Below are 10,424 nucleotides of genomic sequence, written 5' to 3'. Positions count from 1 at the left end.
CGTTACCAGATTTTCATTCCAACCAGTCAACTAGTTGGCTGGTTGGACAGATAATCTTTAGATGTGTGGCCAGCTTTACAATACCCTCCACAGTGGGCAACAGCTGATCCCGGCATTGGTTCCGACCCTGCAATCCATGGGAGCAGGTGATCATGCGTCGGAGGGGGGTGGGTGTGCGGTCGTGGTACACGGGAAGGGTTGAGCCAGGGACAGCGGAGAGTCAGTAGTGTGTCTGTATATATTATGTATACAAACACATACTAGACAGAAAGGCTGATGCGGCAGAGCGAGCTATCCATGTGGGGGGGGGGGGGGGGGTAGAGGCAGCGGGCAATCAGCTGTATGAAGTGACCCGGCAGGCATATGCCAGGTAACTTCTATATACACTGCGGAAAGCTCTCCATTAGGGAGCAGGGGAAGTGTTTTTATCTGCCCCCTTCTCCCTGGACCACTCTGATTGGCTGCTGTAGCAGCAGAGGGTCAGGAGATCAGGGAGGAGGCGATTAGACAGCTGTCTTGCCTGTTCTCCCCTCAAAAGGCGCATTACGCCATCCTGAGTTGGCAAAAGATTTTTTAGAAGCGAAACGGAAAGCTGAATCTCTCCTCCCATACCAGTCTATGAATAGGGAGAAGCATTGAAAAGCCTTTTCACTGCTTCATGAATAGACCCCTAAGTGTCTTTCTTACAGCTTTAATGGACACTACTGTAAAAACATAAGCAGAGGTTCATTTTTATATGAAAAGTGTGTCCTGGTTAACTAAGATCAAACCACAACTTTTATTAAAGAAAGGAGGGTCAGGTACTTATGTCATTAAAAGTAATGTAAAGCTGGCATATATAAAATCAAACTTCTGTACCTGGTGAAATAGAATCACCAGGTACAGGGCTAATAATAACCATCAATACAAAAACATATTTGGACTCAAAAGATAATAAAATGATTAAAATGTATAAAGACACCTAGTGGCTGATACCTAGTACGCATAGGCCATAATTGCAATGCTTAATAAATTAAGTTAGACATGTTGGCTTAAAAAGTGTTGCAACAATCAGATCCAGTCAATGCAAACTTAGCAAATGGAGTGACTGAAAATGCCCCAGCATAACCTGAATTGTAGAGTCTCACCTTCCCTTAACTTGGCATAGAACTGGATATTGCACATAGGTTCCACTGCAGAGGCAGGACTAACAAGCCTCCTTTAAAAGGCAAAGAGCTCCACAGCTACCTCTTGCACTACCTGTGGCCCTTGAGGAGCAACGCTTTCTGCATCAGATACACTTCATCTAGCAGGAAAAAAAAGTTAGGGCAAGAAAAAAACAACAACAATAGCAGTAAATGTGAATGCAAAATAGGGCAAAAGAGCAGGAAATCCAACTATGAGGATGCAACTCCTAGGATAGCAGACCCATTCAAGACTTCATTATCTCCCCCCCAAGAAATTCCCATTGGACTACCAAACCCCAGACCTCCTGTCAATAATTTCAACCCTTTTAATCCCATAGTAACAGGTTTCAAATAGGCTGACCCACAAAACCTTGGCACTTCGTTTCAATCATGTCTAGCACAGCCTTCTGTTAATTAAGATGCCTAGTGGTTATTTTCACACATAGGCCATAACACTTAACACTGAGGGGTCTATTTATCAAGCAGTGAAAAGTATGGAGAAGTGGACCAGTGGAGAAGTTGCCCATAGCAAAAGTCCTATTGAGGACATATTGAGGACATATATAAACATAGCTTTGCTTTGCCAAGGAAAAGATAATACCAATCCAAATGGAGGTAAAACCATAAAAAGCCTCCCAGAAAACACAATCCAATAATGTCCCCAAAGTTGACAAATTAGGAAAGATTCCTTCACGTCCCCATAACAACGATGACAAGCAAATTAACTCCTGGGTTACCAAGCAGTGAAGAGCAGTTAACAACTTAGTGTATCAAATGTATGACTTATACGGTGATGATTTCCATCTTTAAACAGCCTGAATGGATCCAGAGTAGCAGCGCAACGACGCTCCAATCCTAAAAACATGCCTACGAAATTCCATACTATTTAAATCAAGAACATTTAAAAGAATGTTTAAACACTGCCCCAAGCTGGTATTTCTTAAGGGACAAAGAATCTGAATGAAACAACCTTTGAAACACTTTAGTAGGTGCAAAGCCACATTCCTCGAGTCTGTTTGTTTCTATGTAACTGGGTTGACATGAGTTAAGCTACGATATGAGTGGAAAGCATCACCCAGCACCCTCTACTCATCTGCTCCATTTTGAACTGCTGAATTTTACATAAGACGGAGGGCCTGATTCAGACCCGCTGTTCCCCGACTGCGCATGCGCCGCCTCCGGCATGCATATGCGCGAGACCCGTACTGTGACGGCAGCTCCGTCACAATGGGTCTTGCTACAAGGCGGGGCGGCTGTCGATGTTGATTGACAGCTCGCCCCATTTTGTAGGTGGGGAGGGGGGGTGGCTGCACAAACGCAGGCGTTCCCTTAGGAATGCCTGGCGTTTGTGAGCGGCCCTACTGACATCACTCGTGATGTCAGTAGTGGACTTCCAGTTCTATGAGAGCAGGAAGTCCACTCTGGCTTGCGAGACCTGAGACCCTACCACAGGGTCTCCTCGCAAGCCTGATGGTCGCGATAATCGCGACCATCACCAGGCCACTCGTAAAAGCTGTGGGTGGTCACCCACAGCTTAGTGAGCGGCCTGGAGGCCAAAAAAAAAAACCCGCCCTGATTCAGAGAGCGCTCGCAAACAGCGAGCGCCTCTGAATCAGGCCCTGAATCCTGATGCAGAAAGACATAGCAGCCAAGCAATCCACACAACTCAGATCCCTTACCAGACATGACTAGTTCTGTAATTTCAAATGCCCTCAAAGAAAAAGCCACTCAATAAAGAGCCGCTTGAAATTCATCTGAGGCAACCGCTCCGATTGCCTCAATCAAAGCCTCCAACAAACTCAAATCAATTGGCTAACCGGAAACAGCACCCATAACATTCTCCTTAGCCTTGGCAAGCATAAAGTATTTGGTTGGATCAACCAGACCTTGCAATTTTGCAATGAAAGAGATACTAACTAAAGCAGACACCATAGGAGCTTTTGGCCATCCTAGCTGATAATGCTTCCAAGCAAATGCCAAAATGCAGTGATGGGTAGACTTACCTCCCCTATCAACACACCTAAGGAAGGCCTCCTAGTCATGCCACGCAGGGGTATAAATCCTCAATGTAGCCGGTGTTAGGCATTTCTGCACCAAACCTATGACTATTTGGTAATCTGTCACAAATAAGATGTTCACATTAAGCCAATATGATTGGTCCCGGGCACAAGTGCATGAAAAATGCGACAAAGCATCTGCCATCATATTATCAACTCCTGGCACATGCTTAGCCTTAAAGTCAATACTGGCCTTCAAGCATCTCTGTACCTTAACAAATGCAATGCTTAAACAGAAGAGGAGCTCTGATTGTCAACAGCTTAATAACCCCTAAATTGTCACTCAATAAACCATGTTCTGATACTTTAACTTGTAGATTCACAATTCAGCTGCCACAATTATTGAAAAAGTTCCCCCAGCATGTCCATTCCCTTCAAAACACACTCCAAAACCGGCAGTACAAGCTGCATCAGTAAAAAGCGGCAAGAATTGGCTTGCCACAGGAATCGCAGGTCAGATCCTCTATGCATTGAAATATCTTTACCATCATCATCCAGACCCGAAGATCACACTTGATCTGCTGGAATAAATGTCCTGAATGATATGGTTTGGTGACTCCCACTATAGCTCATTCCAACCAAAGCAAAAGGACCACAAATGCATTCCAGGTGCATATTGGCAACAACCAGGGGCATATTAAGAGAGGGGGGGCCTGTGTATAGTATCCGTCCGGGCCCCCTCCTCTCTAGCCAGCTGCGCAAGTGAGTAGACTCTGGTGCTGTGAGTCTGCTGTGCATGAAGTAGTCTCAAGAAAAATGGAGCAGCAGCCATTTTCCAGCTGATTTTTCTACTGTACATGCACAAATCACCAGGAATAATGGTCTCTGCGCCATTTTCCTGGTGAATTTTGCAGCTGATATTCCCCTTTTATTTATTTAATTTCCCCCCATTGATGGTTTGAAACCATCTCAAATTCAATGTCCATCCCTATTCCATAATGCATGTCCCATTCACTTCAACTGGTCATCAATATAGAATCCTATACGTACACAACATATACCTGTACTTACTATAGAACATAGAGAAAAATGGCTGCACACTCTAAAATGCACAATTTCCCACAGAAATATATACAAAACTTAATATTTTTATTGATACTGCGAATATATATGTGGGACATTGTGTGTTTTAGAGCGCGCAGCCAGTTTTCTCTATGTTCTATAGTAGGGATGGACATTGAATTTGCGATGGTTTCAAACGAGGATTACTACAAGTAGTGCTAAGTATTGGCATATATTTTCGTAATCCTTACTATAGTACATATTTTAAGCAAAAAATTGATTATACAATACAACATAGTCTACATATTTATTATTGGTGTAAATTGATTAATTCAATAAATTATTTATTACCTTCCTTTTCTTGATTTTTTAATTTTTTTTGGTGTAAATAAATGAATAAAACCAAACATAAATTATAGTCATTAATCATTAGTTATACACTGTGTTACAACTCAGAAAATATTATAGTGTAGTCAATTATATTAGAAAAACTTTCCATGTTTTTAGAAGTGGAGATGTTGCCCATAGCAACCAATCAGATTCTAGCTATTATCTTCTAGAAGCTGCTAGTTGAATGGTAAGTAGAATCTGATTGGTTGCTATAGGCAACATCTCCATTTCTAAAAACTCTCACCTTAGTAAATACTGTATACTCCTGTGAGTTAGTGAGCACAAAATGTCAACTTTGTGGAATACTTCCTTTAGGAGGTCTTGCCCTACGTTAAAAGGGTTTTCTCCTCTTTTATGCTAGATTTAGATTTTTAAATATATTTCTTATTTCCCATTCTTTTGCCTCTATGTATTTTCAGTTTGGCAGTTATCTCTTCTATTGGTAATTCCTTTCCCTCGCTAAAAAAAACATGAAGTGGTCTTTTTCTTTTTTTATTATGCTGACATCGTCTCAGTGTGTACCCAGCTTAACATGGTGTGAGCGATGTTCATGTCTCAAGACAGACCAAACGGTAGTTGAGCATCTAAAGACACTGAAATGGGGCCATATCTCCTTTCAGGAGGGAGCTGTCCGGCTTCCATGGCGGGGGACGTGTCACTGCAAAAAGGGGGCGTGGTACTGCAATGTTGCAGCATTGGGGGCGGAGCATGGGCATGACCGCGTGATCATGGCTCTGCCCCTTCTTAACAATGCTGATATTAACGACATTCCGCAGTAGGGGTTTCTAGTAGGGGTGTGCACCGGCCACTTTTCGTGTTTTGGTTTTGGATCTGGATCTTTCTTCGTGTTTTGGATCTGGATTGGTTTTGCCAAAACCACCCTTCCGTGTTTTGGGTTCTGGGTTTTGTGTTTTGGATCTGTATTTTTAAAAAAAAAAGAAAAACAGCTAAGATCACAGAATGTGTTGGTTTTTCTGCTCCTATGCTATTATTAACCTCAATAACCTTAATTTCCACTCATTTCCAGTCTATTCTGAACATCTCACACCTCACAATAATGTCTTTATGTCCAAAAGGCTATGCTAAGCGACACGAGTGGGCGGCACAAACACGTGGCCCATCTAGGAGTGGCACTGCAGTGGCAGACAGGATGGCAGTTTGAAAAACTAGGCCCCAAACAGTACATAATGCAAAGAAAAAAAAGAGGTGCAAGATGGAATTGTCCTTGGGCCCTCCCACCCACCCTTATGTTGTATAAACAGGACATGCACACTTTAACAAACCAATCATTTCAGCGCCAGGGTCTGCCACATGACTGTGGCTGAAATGATTGGTTCGTTTGGGCCCCCACAAAACAAGCTGGCAATTAATCTGTCCCTGCAAAAACTGGCTCTACGGAGGCAAGATGTCGTCCTCATCCTCCTCATCCACCGATTCCTCACCCTCTTCAGTGTTGTGTACATCCTCATCCTCACAGACTATTAACTCGTCCCCACTGGAATCCACCACCACAGGTCCCTCTGTACGTTCTGGAGGCTGGTCTCCCTGGAAGAGTTGATAATTCATTTTTATGAACATCATCTTCTCCACATTTTCTGGAAGCAACCTCCTACGCCTTTTGCTGACAAGGTTCCCGGCTGCACTAAACACTCTTTCGGAGTACACACTGGAGGGGGGGCAACTCAGGTAAAATAGAGCCAGTTTGTACAGGGGCCTCCAAATTGCCTCTTTTTCCTGCCAGTAAAGGTACGGACTGTCTGACATGCCTACTTGGATACTGTCACCGATGTAATCCTTTAACAGACAGACGCACGCTTGTCGCTGCTGCTTTGAGGATGCAGGTGCGGTTACAGCCCACACAATTCACAAAGACAGAAAAAAAAATTATTTTTATTTTTTGTGGAGCGCACTTTGAGGGTTACACCACCCTTTAACAGACAGACGCACGCTTGTCGCTGCTGCTTTGAGGATGCAGGTGCAGCTACTGCGCATACATTTCACACACAAACACAGAAAAAAGAAGATAATTTTATTTTGTTGGAGCGCACTTTGGGGGTAACACCACCCTTTAACAGACAGACGCACGCTTGTCGCTGCTGTTTTGAGGACAGTATCATATGCAGTGACAGTAGACTTGTCAGAAATTGTTGGCACGTCCTTCAGTCCGGAGCAGATGTCCAAACCGGCCCTTGACTTATGACACAGGCGCACGCTTGGCGCTGCTACTGTGTTGATGCACGTGCGGCTACATTGCTCACAAGTCACAAACACATAAAAAAAAATGTTTTTTATTTTTTGGAGCACTTTGAGGGTTACACCACCCTTTAACAGACAGACACACGCTTGTTGCTGCTGCTTTGAGGATGCAGGTGCAGCTACAGCCCACACAATTCACAAAGACAGAAAAAAAAATAAGATTTTTTTTATTGTTTGTGGAGCGCACTTTGAGGGTTACACCACCCTTTAACAGACAGACGCACACTTGTCGCTGCTGCATTGAGGATGCAGGTGCAGCAACAGCCCACACAATTCACAAAGACAGAAAAAAAATAATAATTTTTTTATTGTTTGTGGAGTGCACTTTGAGGGTTACACCACCCTTTAACAGACAGACGCACGTTTGTCGCTGCTGCTTTGAGGATGCAGGTGCAGCTACAGCCCACACAATTCACAAAGACAGAAAAAAAAGGATTTTTTTTATTGTTTGTGGAGCGCACTTTGAGGGTTACACCACTCTTTAACAGACAGAAGCACGCTTGTCGCTGCTGCTTTGAGGATGCAGGTGGAATCTAGACGGGATTTGGAACCGGTGACACACTACCTCCATCAATTGTCTAAATCCCACTGCACTAATGGCGGATACCGGACGTACGTCTAACACCAACATAGCAGTCAAGACCTCAGTTATAATTTTTGCTTCAGGATGACTGCTGTCGTACTTCATCCTCCTCGCTAGGGACTGTTGGAGGGTCAATTGTTTAGTAAAAGTAGTGGTGTTCCTACTTCCTCTCTGGGATGATGAACAACTCCCAGCAGCAGCAACAGCACTAGGAGGAAGTGGTTCTTGATCTTTCCCTATTTTATTTTTATCGGAGAAAGTTTGGTCCTCCATTTATGTTATATTGATATATACGTGCGGCTAAGGCGCACACAAACACAGAAAATAATTTTTTATTTTTGTTGGACACTAGTGCACTTTGTGGGTTACACCACCCTTTAAGAAATGAGCCAGCCGGCCCTTTACTTATGGGACACAGGCGCTCGCTTGGCGCTGCTCCTTTGTTGATGCATGTGCAGCCACAGTGCACACAATTCACAAACACAGAAAATATTTTTTTATTTTGTTTGGAGTGCACTTTGGGGGTTACAGCACCCTTTAATGGTCAAGCCAGCCGGCCCTTTACTTATGACACAGGCGCACGCTTGGCACTACTTTGTTGATGCACGTGCTGCTACTGCGCACACAATTCACAAACACAAAAAAAAATATTTTTTTATTTTTTTTGGAGTGCACTTTGGGGGTTACAGCACCCTTTAACGGTCAAGCCAGCCGGCCCTTTACCTATGACACAGGCGCACGCTTGGTGCTACTTTGTTGATGCATGTGCGGCTACTGCGCACACAATTCACAAACACAAAAAAATATATTTTTTCATTTTGTTTGGAGTGCCCTTTGGGGGTTACAGCACCCTTTAACGGACAAGCCAGCCGGCCCTTTACTTATGGGACACAGGCGCACGCTTGGCGCTGCTCCTTTGTTGATGCACGTGCAGCCACAGTGCACACAATTCACAAACACAAAAAAATATATTTTTTTATTTTTTTTGGAGTGCACTTTAGGGGTTACAGCACCCTTTAACGGTCAAGCCAGCCGGCCCTTTACTTATGACACATGCGCACGCTTGGCACTACTTTGTTGATGCACGTGCGGCTACTGCGCACACAATTCACAAACACAGAATTTTTTTAAATTTTTTTTGCACTTGGGGGGAGCACCACTGATGGACAGAGCACCCCCTGGACAACACTACAGCACCCCTTTAGGACTGGGACACTGCACAGGACTTTGGAGTGGACACAGCCCCTATGGAGAACTGACTGCACAACACAGTCCAGCCAGCCCCTATGGACTTTGAAGTAGTGGACACAGCCCCTATGGCAAACAGCAGCACAGCACAACACAGCCAGCCCCTATGGACTTTGGAGGAGTGGACACAGCCCCTATGGACAACAGCAGCACAGCACAACACAGCCAGCCCCAATGGACTTTGGAGGAGTGGACACAGCCCCTATGGACAACAGCAGCACAGCACAACACAGCCAGCCCCTATGGACTTTGGAGGAGTGGACACAGCCCCTATGGACAACAGCAGCACAGCACAGCACAACACTAAACTACACTACACAGCCCAGCCAGCCCTAACTCCCACCCTCCCACTTCACTGTCCACATCCGAGTGAGAAAATGTCGGCGTCGCGGGTACCTTATATAGGATAAAAAACCCGCGAGACCCGGAAGGCGGGATGATGACGTTTTGCCTCGATTTCAGATCCGAGTAAGGCGGGAAAAGTCGAGCCTGACTCGGATCGGCCTCGGATCGGGGGGGGGGGTCTCGGGGGGGTTCAGAAATCCGAACCCGCTCACCCCAGTTTCTAGTGTTACTGCGGGGGGGGAGTCAGGGGGTGACCGGCCGCCAGGAGGCTTGCCTGCCTTCCCAGAGGGCCGGGAGCGGCACACGATTTTCGGGAGGCTCCCGGACGAATCAGGAGGGTAGAATAGGGCGTCTCAGTCTTGTACATTCAGACGCACATACATATTTATACATATACTTAAGTATTTCTGACATTAATAACTCATGTTACACTTTTTTTAATTCTTAAACTAGCCTTAAAATTAGGCATTCTGTGCTGTCCATTTTTATTATTAACTTTTATACATTGGTTCCTCTTTCCAAAGTTTCTAAATGTTTTTAACATTTGAGTCACAATTAAGTAAACAGTCCTAAGCATCCAGCAGGTGGTGCTACCACTCAGTTTTATTTTTTTAGGCTTACGCAAAGAAGCAAGTGGCAGGAGTTGCTTCTACTACTACAAACATTGTGTAGTTCAGTGGTTCCCAGACTTTTTTGAATCGTGGCGCCCTAATGCATAGGAATTGTTTTCACGGCATCCCTAAGCCAAAAGTTTGTTACTGACAAATTCATATAAAAATGTAGTGAAGTAGTAAAGCGAAGTAAATTGTGCTCCATGTTATCCTTAGGTTTGGTTATATAGTGGGGGACAGGTTTGTGCTTCTGTTTGTGCACATATTTACATTACATTGACCATAAATAACTTGATTTGGTGCTGGACCACCAACCTAAGGGACCCCTGCAAGTGTCCCGAGGCACCCCAGGGTGCCACGGCGCACAGTTTGGGAACCACTAGTGTAGTTGATGTTTTGTGTATGCTTAAACGTAATGTGCAGTCAATCACATCCATTCATTACTCACTGCAAAGATGTGGTCTAAGGGCCTGATTCAGAGACGTACGCAACTTTTATGCAGATGGAGTGATTGTTTGCCATTGCAGATGCATATAAGCAGCACTGCACACACACTGTGATTGTCTTGCAATTCCAAATGCACAGAGATTCCATTTGCAAAATGAGTAGCAGGTGGTCAGCGTTTGGGGGAAGTAACGATGGGGGGTGGGGTAATAGTCATAAAAACACAGGTGTGCCTTAATGTTTAAATACCGTTACATGGGCGTTCATAAATTAGCCATTGGGATCTCATATGCTGCATGAGAGATCTCTGCGTGTCAGGAGA

Source organism: Taudactylus pleione, unplaced genomic scaffold (genome assembly GCF_031769625.1).
Source record: "Taudactylus pleione unplaced genomic scaffold, aTauple2 ptg000041l, whole genome shotgun sequence".
NCBI lineage: Eukaryota > Metazoa > Chordata > Amphibia > Anura > Myobatrachidae > Taudactylus > Taudactylus pleione.
This window is presented reverse-complemented; position numbering follows the sequence as displayed.